Source organism: Aythya ferina (assembly GCF_964211825.1).
Source record: "Aythya ferina genome assembly, chromosome: 3".
In the NCBI taxonomy this organism is placed as follows: domain Eukaryota; kingdom Metazoa; phylum Chordata; class Aves; order Anseriformes; family Anatidae; genus Aythya; species Aythya ferina.
Genome location: NC_140298.1, coordinates 76,379,096 through 76,390,851, shown reverse-complemented (window position 1 = coordinate 76,390,851; position 11,756 = coordinate 76,379,096). Strand labels below are relative to the sequence as shown.

Below are 11,756 nucleotides of genomic sequence, written 5' to 3'. Positions count from 1 at the left end.
CTTCATTTGGACTTGTGATTAACAGGGACACTTAAGAGTGAAAAACACTGCAAGCATATTCTATCAAAGCAGGAGATCAAGATCTGGATAACAAAGTCAGAAACAAGATAAGAACTAGCATAATGCAATTCTTGGGTTACATTTAACCAATGCAGCTCTTCCTTACCTAGCCAGGTGACTCTTCATGAGGAGATCTACGATGTCTCTCTACCACCAATGCCAATGGACACCTTACTTTCTGTCTTTCAGGTGTTATCACACATAGCTGAACCCATTTCATACACACAGAAATACATATTCAAGACTTTCTCTTGAAAATTTTGAATCTTTTCTTGAAAGAGTAGCTGTTCCTCACATCCAGCCTTCTGTGGGAGAAAAACTATACTACAGCTCCTTGATCAGCTTTCAGTCTAGGCTCACTAGGGACAGAGTCACCTTTTTTGTGATCATAGTTCATTAGCCTTTCAACTTCTCATTTTTTCCCTCCCTCTTCAGACTAAGAAGGAAGATGACTATAAGACAGTTCTCTTTAATATCTTTATCGATGATCTGGATGAAGGGATTGAGTGCACCATCAGTAAATTCGCAGATGACACCAAGTTAGGTGCGTGTGTTGATCTGCTCGAGGGTAGGAAGGCTCTACAGGAGGATCTGAATAGGCTGGACCAATTGGCTGAAGTCAACTGTATGAAGTTCAACAAGGCCAAGTGCCGAGTCCTGCACCTGGGGTGCAATAACCCCAAGCAGAGCTACAGGCTGGGAGATGAGTGGTTGGAAAGCTGCCAGGCAGAGAAGGACCTGGGAGTATTGGTGGATAGTTGGCTGAATATGAGCCAGCAGTGTGCTCAGGTGGCCAAGAAGGTCAACAGCATCCTGGCTTGCATAAGAATCAGTGTGGCCAGCAGGGCTAGGGAGGTGATCGTCCCCCTGTACTGGGCTCTGGTGAGGCTGCATCTCGAGTACTGTGTTCAGTTCTGGGCCCCTCACTACAAGGACATCGAGGTGCTTGAGAAAGTCCAGAGAAGGGTGATGAAGCTGGTGAGGGGTCTGGAGAACAAGTCTTACAAGGAGAGGCTGAGGGAGCTGGGTTTGTTCAGGCTGGAGAAAAGGAGTATAAGGGGCGACCTTATCGTTCTTTGTAAGTACATTAAAGGAGGCTGTAGTGAGGTGGGGGTTGGTCTATTCTCCCATGTGCCTCATAGCCATGGACAAGGGGGAATGGGCTAAAGTTGCACCAGGGGAGTTTTAGGTTGGATGTTAGGAAGAACTTCTTTACTGAGAGGGTTGTGAGGCATTGGAACAGGCTGCCCGGGAAGTGGTGGTGTCACCATCCCTGGAGGTCTTTAAAAGACGTTTAGATGTTGAATTTAGTGATATGGTTTAGTGGAAGACTTGTTAGTGTTAGGTCAGAGGTGGGACTCGATGATCTTGAGGACTCTTCCAACCTAGACAATTCTATGATTCTGTGATAAGACTGACTAGACAGACAAGGTAATATTCCTTACAGGAAAACTCCTTTGCATTAGGAAAAAAAAAAATACATAAAAGGTACAGACAGCCACCCAGAGTGTTCAGAATTTCATGAAAGCACGGCATTCTTATTACACTCCATCAGCTTCTAGCAGTGACTAAACGCAATATAGCCATAATACAGATTCTGTACTTAACGAGGACGTATAAGGCAGTGGTGCACACTCCTCCCTCAAAGGTGCTGTCAGCTCTGTCAGAATTCATCAGTTCAGCTGAGCAGGTTTCTAGTCTTGTTATAGAAATCAGGGGCCTTAATGGGATCTCCACTGCCCGCTATTCATGCTGGTTGGAGAGGCAGTAAACCTGGAGGCAGTCCAGCTCTACAGTTAAGGCCACAGTTGTTGGTTCCAGCCAGAGGTGCTTAGGAACAAGTGCTGGATTTAGCATTTTTGCAGCTATAGCTATTTCTGTTGGTATAGAAAATAAGCTCCTGTCTGCTCATCTCTGCCTGTTTCCACCCTTTCCATGCCTGTCTTCAGGTGACAAAGTGCAGGGCAATGAGATGAAATCACTACACCATTCCAGAATGTGGCCTCAAAGTTGTTTATGAATATTGCAGATTAGCAGTACCTCACTTTTCTGTTTTGTCTCTGACCCCATTTCTAGCCATTCCTTTTGGGTCAGGCAGTGAATCCCATATACTTCAACAATGGAAAGTGCAGACTGGTAATCCCACTTATCCAGGCTCAGCTCAATGTGGGGTCTTGACTCTTCTCTGGAAACTGCTGAAAATCAGTAAAAATGGCCTATGGTCACTCATTGATTGGTGGCAGCAGAACAGAACACTAAGGGAGTACACTGTGTGCACTGAAAATACCACGTTCAGGGTGTGGGGGAGAAAATATTATCTAGGTAAATATTACTGCACAGTGTAGTACCCAAATGGGATGACACATGGTTGTAATCTTACTTCTGGCACTCCCAGAGTTTTCAACGATTAGCCTTTCAAAATTAATTCTTCCTTTTCTGCAGCCATGTTGTGTGGGAGAAATAATAGTAGAAAAATAACTGCTATAAAATATTGAAATTGAGAAAGATTGTAATGTCATTCTGCACACACAGGTGCAAGATTCCAGATTCCAAAAGGATACATCTTAAGAAGAAATTTCACAAAATAGGTGCATTCTCTGAATGTCATTCTGTGCCATTCTCCCTCTTGGAGATGGTATCAATCTTTCAGATTAACTGCTACTCATTCAGCCGTATCCTCAAAAGGATTGTGGTTCTCTTCATAAATGATTCAGGCAGCAACAGTATACGAAGTTAAATCCTTGATGAGGAAGGAGCAGCTACTTGATCATTTAGATTAAATGGATGCCTCTTGCTCTCTATTACTCGGCAGTGCTTGTGGTCTCCATACAGGGGACTGGAAGACAAGTCTCAAGTGAGTGTTGCAGCTCACCTGCTTGTTTTGATCACAATAGGCTGAGAACCACCAAATTTTAACAAGGAGACTGGTTTGACCTAGAGGGGGAAAAATCAGCAGTTGGTGGTGAAAGTAAAGTGTATGCGTGACTAGATAATTTTTGCCCATCTACCTTTAAAACTTGAGACTAAGAAGACTGCAAAGTGAAACTGTTTATATCTCCTCTGGTCCCAGATCCACACTGCACACGAGAAAGAGAAACTGAGATATGTTACACAGAAAAGCAATAAGAAAATACAGAAGTGACAAGGAAAAAAAAAGCAGGGTGAAGACTGAAACAGCAGGGGACTATAACCCAAGAGGTATAGGGATCGCTTGCTGCTGGGCTCTGAAGGAGAACAGAATGATCTGCTGACAGCAGAAAGAAAAACTAAAATTTACACCAGAACCAGGAAAAGTAGTGACTACAGGCTTCATTGTAAGAATTGACAGGTCTGTCACCCAAAGCGTTGCAGCCAAAGATGTATGATATCTGCCACGAGCAAAAGGTATGAGATATGTGCTTGAGGCAAGAACAAAGACTGATAGGAAGTGGAGGTGAGGAAGGCACAGAAAAAAATAACCTAGTTGCCCTTCACATTGGAACAAATGATCCTGCCAGATTCATGTTGAAACGAAAGCAAGAATAGCTACTCCCACTAGAAATGAGACTCAAAGCAAGATGATCTGTATGGTAACCTTCCCTGTCCCTGACAGGGAGAGTGCTTGGGATCAACAAGAAAGAGAGGATTAACAGGTGAATTAATGGAATTTGCAACTGAGAAAATTTTCAGGTGTGCAGTCCTTGGGGGGTATTAATGAAAAACTGGCTCTTGACACAGTGATTTCAACCACAGTATCTGACTAACATCAATACCAGGATAAAGTTTCATGTAATGTAAAGTAAATGAAGTGGGGACAAGAAATTTTAAGAGATAGTTGTGAAATTCATGCCATCTGTCAATACACAAAAAGAGGAAAGTGTAACAGATACAGAACTACTATGTATTAGTTAAAGCCTATGAGCAGAAGGGGGGGAAAAACAAGAGAAGAGAAAAATACGCATGTTGAAGGAAGTGGCAGTCATTAAGGCAAAATAGTTAGTATGATATAATTATAAAAGAAAGGTATAAAGTCAGCAGGAAATGTAAGTGCCTTTAGTCTACACATAAAACCAAATGGAGGCATTAGAATCTGGTAAAAAACATGCAAGCAAATACTGTAAGACTCACAAAAACACAAGTATTAGTCATAACTTACATTAATATATTAAGTGCTTCTGTTATCACAGAAGAGCAGAAGTAAAAGCAAAGATAGACATAGATGATGCAAATGTGTTGCAGCAGTTAGTAGAGTAACAAGAAGAGTTAATCAGAATGAAGCATAATCTATGAGTTAAAGAGGTTTAAAAAAAAAAAAAAAATTGAAGGGGAAAAAAAAGAGACATAACTGTATCATTAGTCAATCGGGTAAAGGCACTGGCTGAAATACAGATCTGGCCATTTCTATAAGCTAAGGGGGAACAAAGAAACAGACTCTTACCAGTGTGAGTAAAGTTTCAGATGCAAAAAGGGATTTGGGCTATGGTGGAAATATGAGTCAGCAGTATCAGAATGGAACAACAAGTTATTTAAGAAGATGTAACAGTGTTTTCATGCTCCTGGGATTCTGAACAAGAATCTAACTTCTAAGATGTTAACTTCTTTAGGACTTGATCAAACTTCTGCAATTAAAGATTTTCATGGGGAAAGGGCTTTAGCTAAACTGAAACGTGAAAGGTTAGAAGGACTTTTCAACTAGTGAACTGCAGAAAAACACTGTTTGTGGAGATGCATATTCTCAGATAGAGGCATAAGACCTCTATATAAGGAAAGAGTGTAAGAAAAGCTGGGAAAACTCAAATAGGAAATGATGGTGAATAGTTAGATCATTCAGCCAAAAATCTACAACAAACTTATATGTTTCTAGACACATAAAGCAAGCAACAAGATGGAAGAAACAGCAAATCCTACTTAAAATAAAGATCTATTAGTCACACTGGAAATTTAGAGGAAAAGCAACTGGTGGACCACTATTCCATAGGGATGTGTAACACCAAGAAAAACTGCTGGATAAGTAAGTGTAGCTGTACATTTAAAGCCTTAATCTGAAGACCATGTTAACAGATTGGTACCTACAATACAGCAAAACCCCTATTGAATGACATTTTAGACCCAACCAGGACTCAACTCTCTGCAACTCCCTGAGCAGGGGAAGCGGGGAGGGACGTGCAAGCCTCTGCTCCCTGGTCACTGATGGCAGGACATGAGGGAATGGCAAAAAGCTGCACCAGAGGAGGGTCAGACTGGGCGTTAGGGAAAATTTCTGTATTGTGAGGGTGGTCAAACACTGCAACAGGCTTCCTGGAAAGGTGGTTGATGCTCCATGCCTGTCAGTGTTCGAGAGGGTTTTGAACAATGCCCTCAATAGCATGCTGTAACTTTTGGTTAGCCCTGAAGTGGTCAGGCAGTTGGACTCAATGGTCTTTGAGAGCCCTTCCAACTGAACTAATCTATTATATTCTAAGAGGAATTCAGTAATGGGACTGTGTGCTGGCTGGCTGGTAAGGATAGCAACAGTAACCAACAAACCGAAAGGTGGCTGTGAAGACCAAGGGACACAGTAATAAAGAGCATCTATCCAGCCTTCCTAAAGAAATTGTTAGCAAAAATGTTGTTAGGTTTGATGACATACTATATATATATTTATTTATTTTTAGTGCTTAATCATTCAAATATTCAGGAAAACCCTAACAAGAAAGACATTGTTTACTTATCTGACTGACACAGACACAGAAGTTCAAAACGCAGCAGAGCCCTTCTGACCTGCACAGGATCTGAGTCAGAGTCAGGGTTGAAATAGCAAAACCAAAGCTACATGCTATACTTGTGCTTAACTTGACTTTGTTGACTTTCTTAGACTGGTGGTGTTTTCTAGCTCACAAGCCCAGGACAAAGCCATCCCGACTCTCAAAATATCTTGTATTGTTCCTAAAATTAAGAATTGAATCTTTTTATGAAACACATATTAGCTGGCAGCATACAGGAAACACAACCTGAGCCATTCTATGATTCTGTGAGTTCCCAGCTATATTTTGCATAGGAATAAAAAGAAAGAGCATGAATGCTAATAAAATCCTACATCAGAATTATTTGAACAACTCAACCACAAATAAATCACTATAGCAAAGAGCAACACAGAAAAGAGTTGTGCCATATTATGCCAAATAGAAATCTGACAACTAAGAAGATACAATTAGTTGTTAAATTGAGAGTGTGTAAGGCTCTATCTGACCTGCTGATATCATAAACTAGATATCTTACACCCAGCAGGTTTTGTACTAAAAGTAAAATGACAGTTATGGTTTAAACATTTTAGGGCAGTACCCAATCCTCATTTTAAACCTGCAGAACAAACAATCCAACATTTCCCAAGACCATATTTCACGGTTTAGTCATCCTTACTCTTAATAATTCGTACTTTATTTTCAGCTGGAATGTGTCTGGTTTTGGCTTCCAGCTGTTGATTCTCATTATATAGTTCCCAGCTAGATTAAGAGCTCTGTGGTGTGTGGTAACTTCTTCCCATGAAAACCCTTATCCATATTAATCAAGGTATATGTCAATCATCTTTGGGATAAAAACAAAACATATTGAGCTCTCTCTCTTTTGTTCTGACATTGTCTTCAGCCCTCATACTGTTTCTGTGTATCTCTACTGTGTTCTCAATCTTTCAGCATGCTCCTTTAAATATTAATTCATATCATTTTAGCTGTCTAAAAGCTTGGCTTCTAGCCTAGGCAAGTCTGCAAGGTCCCTCTATGGTCTACATAGTCTGTATGGTCTACAGAAAGCAACTCAAGAGAGCAGTCAATTTATTCTAATCTCTTAGACACCTCTCTCAGGATCAGATAATGATGGTTTGGATGCAAGCCTCTCTCTCCATGGACTACAGCAGGAATCTGGGCCAATCCTCTGGACCACACACCCAGCTCTCAGAAAGCTGAATTCAAAGTCATGTTCTAACTCCGGTATCAATTGTTTTCAGCAGTTTAGTATGTACCTCACCTGAGTATGTAAGACTGTGTATGGCAGTCAAGTCATCTTCCTGCTCATGTCTATACACACTTGCACATCTGCCATCTGCCCCTCTAAACTCATTTTTATTTCCTTCATACCCCATGACCTCTAGATCCTTTTTAGCATCCTGTTTCCAGATTGCAATTTCTCATTTTGTAACCCATATTTGAACTGAATATCTCCTGGAAAAATAGAGTTCATTCTGCAAGCTGTATCATGACTCCCATGACAATTATCATGATCAAAATACTCTCATGTCTCAGCTGCACCTATTTATTTGAACTTCCTGTTTTGGAGCTTGAATGAAATAATACCAAGCTTAACAGATAAGTGACATTTTTGATACAAATGGAAAACTTGTTTTTAAAGATGTAATAACTCAGCACAGTCCTTCATAACCAGGACCTAAAAACTCAGAAAGCTGTATTGATTTTACCCTTCAAAACAACCATAAATTCTGGTAGACCTAACCTTGTTTTGTAATAACACCATTCTGTGATACAAAATCAGCTTGTTTCAGAAGGGAATTTGTGAAGATGTCTCAGTTCTAAAACTTATGAGTTTATAGAGGAAGAAATAACAGATATTGTAGATACATTTATCCCTAATTCTTTGAATTTTCATCTCAACATTATTAAGCAGTGAGGTATTATGAAAAACTGACTATTGTGATATGAATCAAGGGAAAGTTACCATAAAAGCTTAGAGATGATACAGAAATAATAACTATGAAATAAAGCAGTTGAACTAGATCTCTGAATTAGTGGCCTAATGAACAGTCTAAGTTCATTTGTCTAAGTTCAACAGTCTAAGCAACCTTCAATACATTTACATCATTCTAAGGCTGTAAAGGAAGCTTGTTTTAATTGTTTTTATGTGATATATCAGAGAACATAAAGAATTGTTCTGAAATCAGAAAAAAAAAGTCCAAACAAATATGGCATTTATATGTTACGCATTAGATGAAAATAAATGTGTATATTAATTATGTTCTATACAAGAAAACTGAAGTGTAAAACAAAAAGCAATACATAGCTGCACCTAAAAGCACTGTCTTTGTACACACAGCAGGAAGTATCAGTGATGCACATGCTCAGCTTTGCTAGTCCTTGGTTAAAAAGAGTGTTTTCAAGAGGAAAAGGTTGCTGTACCTCCTCTGGGGAAGCTACTGAGCATGGAAAGTGAGCAAGATTCCCAACAGACAGGAGGTAGAACAGGGGAAAACCACAGCTTGACTGGGCTGCAGCGAGGAGCTGGGAGCAGCCAGCCAATCTGAAATGGATGTGCAGGGCCTGGGTAGTGGTGCTGCAACACACAGTTACTGAGATAGATGAAGCCAAGCAGAGAAGCAAATACTCACATGCAAAGAGAAAGTGGGCAGGAGGAGAGCTGTATATACATTATTCTTCCTCCTGTTCTGCTTTCACTAGTTGTTATGCATTTTCTGAGTTTTAAAAAAAATGCTGACATTTTTAGCTCTTAAATCAGATTAAATGGGATTGGGGGAAGCCGAGTTTAAAATCTGATGGTCTTTTGGGAGATGTCCACTTTAGTAGATGTTCTGAGCATCTGCACTGGGCACCTCATGGCTTAATCATGCTGCAGAAGCATCAGTGCAGTGCCTTAACAAGTTCTGGAAAGGAGCCCAAGTCTTGCATCTAGACACTCTGGGCACAAAGACAAAAGAAGCTGACACACATTCCTACTTCCTCCTTGCACATTAAGATTAATTGAGTACTTACCTGGACCCACCCTATTCCCCACCCATATCACTCAAAATAACTCCTGGCTTTGGTGAAGGAAGGCAGCTCTGCTCACTAATGTGGTTCTGCTCATGGCCCTCAGAAGAGCAGCACTAGCACCACCAAGGAGCAGCACATGAGCAAGAATGAGAAAACAAGTAGCAGCAGGAACTTCAGAAACCATCCTTATTAGTGAAGAAAAGATTGCAAAACCATGCCATGAAATAGAACAGTCTAGAGCATTTTGAGAACTCTGGACTAAATCTAAGGAGCTAGAGAGATCCCTTTCTTCCCAAAATTCACAGATAGTCACACCACTACTGACCCTAAGTAAGGGTATTGATGTGCATGCAGTTCATATAATGAGTTCTTTCCTGTGATGAGACAATCAGGAAAAATACATACAAAACTGAAAGAGAATAGCGAGTTTTAAAAGACACTGTATTTAATCTAGAACTATAAATGCAAATGAGTAACCCCCATAAGTAGGTTACTGAGCCCTGCAAGAACTCATACAGTCCCACAGTAGTTTTGATGAGGCATCACCCCATTAGTCTCTCATGGTCACCTTGCTCCCAGCATTAGAAAAAAGATATTTATGCTCACAAGCCTCTCCAAAACAATAATCTATAAGTATTCCCCAACATCCATCCTGCAAGATATGCATATTCAGCAAAGAGCTTAAAATGTAGACAAGTAAATGCAATTTCTTTTGCAAATGACAGAATATTTATTAATTTATTCTATCGCTTACAAGATGGAAAAACAATGGCTTCATGGTGCAAATGAATTAAATTATAGCTCATTTTTTGCAGTTTTTAAAGGGAAACAACAAATTCATGAAAAAAAAATAAAGTTTCTTTAAAATCCAAATGCAAAAAGAACAGAATGATACAAAATTAGAAAATTAGGTATGCATTAGGTACGTATTTGTTTCTCCATGGGCCAACGATCATGGGTGAGATAGTTTCCTTAGGGGAAGAAGCAAAAAGCTGCAGTGGCTCTGAGGGACCCAAGAAATGCATTAATGTCCTCCCAAATAAATTCATGTCAACCTCTACAGCAGAAATTGTTGCAATGTTGAGTGAGGAGTGGGAAGAGAATAACGACTCTCACTGTGGAGTTCTAAAGGTGGATATGATAAATCCTCCAATGAGACAGTGATTACAGGTTTACTGTTTTAATATTAAAACAAAACAAGCTGAAACATGTTTACTGTGGTGTGGCAGTGCAGCTCCTGGCAAGGTGCCTTTCTGGGACTGAAGACCTGGAATCACCTAGTTCAGTTAAGTGAAAACAAGTTAAATCTTGTATTTGGCAAAAAGAATGCTAATCCCCCTCAGAAAACACTTTTTCTTCCCTCCTTTCATCCACAAAACCTTACTGGAAAGTGAATGAAAAATTTAAATCTGTCTAAAGTCTATTATCCACTACATTAACTTTTATCAAGTTATTAAAATAAACTTTTCATAAAGGTGCTGTATTTCAACTAAGGCTGTAAAGAGAGACAAAGTGAAATCCTCTAACCCCCTTTCAGTATAAAAGCATTCATCAAATTAAGTATCAACAAAGCAGTATTTCATAGTACACAGGTATGCCTGTGCTTATTTTAGCAGCAGTTTCCCTCTTGTCCATAATTGTCTTCCTTAAACTAAAATAATAATGTTCCAGCTGCACAGAGTAAAGATTTGCTAAGGTTTCTTTTGTTTATTTTTAAGTTGCAATCTTTGCTGTCTGCTTTGCATTTCATTGTAGGTTATTATGGCATGGGAGTGAAACTTGTCAGTTGTCAACCTCACAGTGTCAGCAGCCTGGAAATGATTGTGCTCCTAACCAGCAATTACTCACATGGCACTGGGAGATCTGAGCAAGCACAGGCATCTTCATGAAGACTTGAGAACTTCAGTTGCAGCTCCTGGTACATGCTATTAATGACAAACTGCTAATCACGGAAAGAAATGCTTTTTCAAATGCAGGCATTCAGCACAGGAGATTACCATTTGCCTTACTATAGCTCCAATCAAGGAACTTGGGGATGTGTTGATTTACATGGGACTCGTCTGGCATTGCTGAGGCACCAGGTGGTACTTGGCCAATCAATAAATCAAAATGTGATTTTCAGAGAAGCGTGGCACTCTACCAGTGATATCTGTATGCAAATGTATCAGATTTCTGCCACTAGTGACTAATTGCAAAGTCACTCAAGTGTAACTAAAACCATCACTTTTTTCACTTAAGGTGAAGGTTTTATTCCTCACATATGAGGTGTTGTTTGTTTGTTTGTTTGTTTGTTTTTTGTTTTGTTTTCTGTGTTGTTGGGGGGTGGGTATTTTTCCAAATGTATTGACAGAAAGAGATACTAGCCAATCTTCTGTTGACAGAAAACTTGCAAGAGATTTGCTGTTGTGTACAATATTTTTACACTTTTCTCACTCAGTGGCTTTACAGCCTGTAACAAATTTTGTTATATTGGCCTGATTTTACAACTTTTTTCTGTTAGAAGTTAGGCAATAGAAACACTAAGAATCTCGACATTAATAATTTGACTGAAAATACTGACATTAACAAAACAGAAATTCACTTTCCTATATTTTTATCTTATTGTCATAAGTTACTATGGCAGCAGGCAAAATTATGTGCAGTTAAATAAACTTTTCTTTTTTTTTTTTTGGAGATGGGCGTAAATTATTTCAATTCATGCAACTTGAAAAGAATAATATCTGCTATTAACCTAAACCATATTATTCCTCCTAAAATTTGAGAAGCGTTTCCTCAAAAACTTTACTTATTGTTATTCATTACTTTGTTATCATATCCACAATGTTTTAGAAATTATTGTTATCTATCCCCCAGTGGAACCATTAAATATATATGTATATAACTTTCAGAGATCATATAATTTGTAAAGATTTTTTTCTTCTTCGTGTTCCTTTGATTATTGATTATGCAAGCAAGCATAGT

At 39.3% G+C, this 11,756-nt stretch overlaps 1 long non-coding RNA gene across 1 annotated transcript; it reads right to left on the bottom strand.

Moving 5' to 3' along the window:
• Positions 1-1,827: 1,827 nt before the first annotated feature.
• Positions 1,828-10,741, bottom strand: LOC311433358. The gene is made up of 3 exons (XR_014690705.1): positions 10,644-10,741; positions 9,121-9,204; positions 1,828-2,994 (listed from the first exon to the last, which is right to left on the bottom strand). It is a non-coding gene; the product is annotated as an uncharacterized lncRNA (long non-coding RNA).
• Between the last annotated feature and the right edge of the window lie 1,015 nt (positions 10,742-11,756).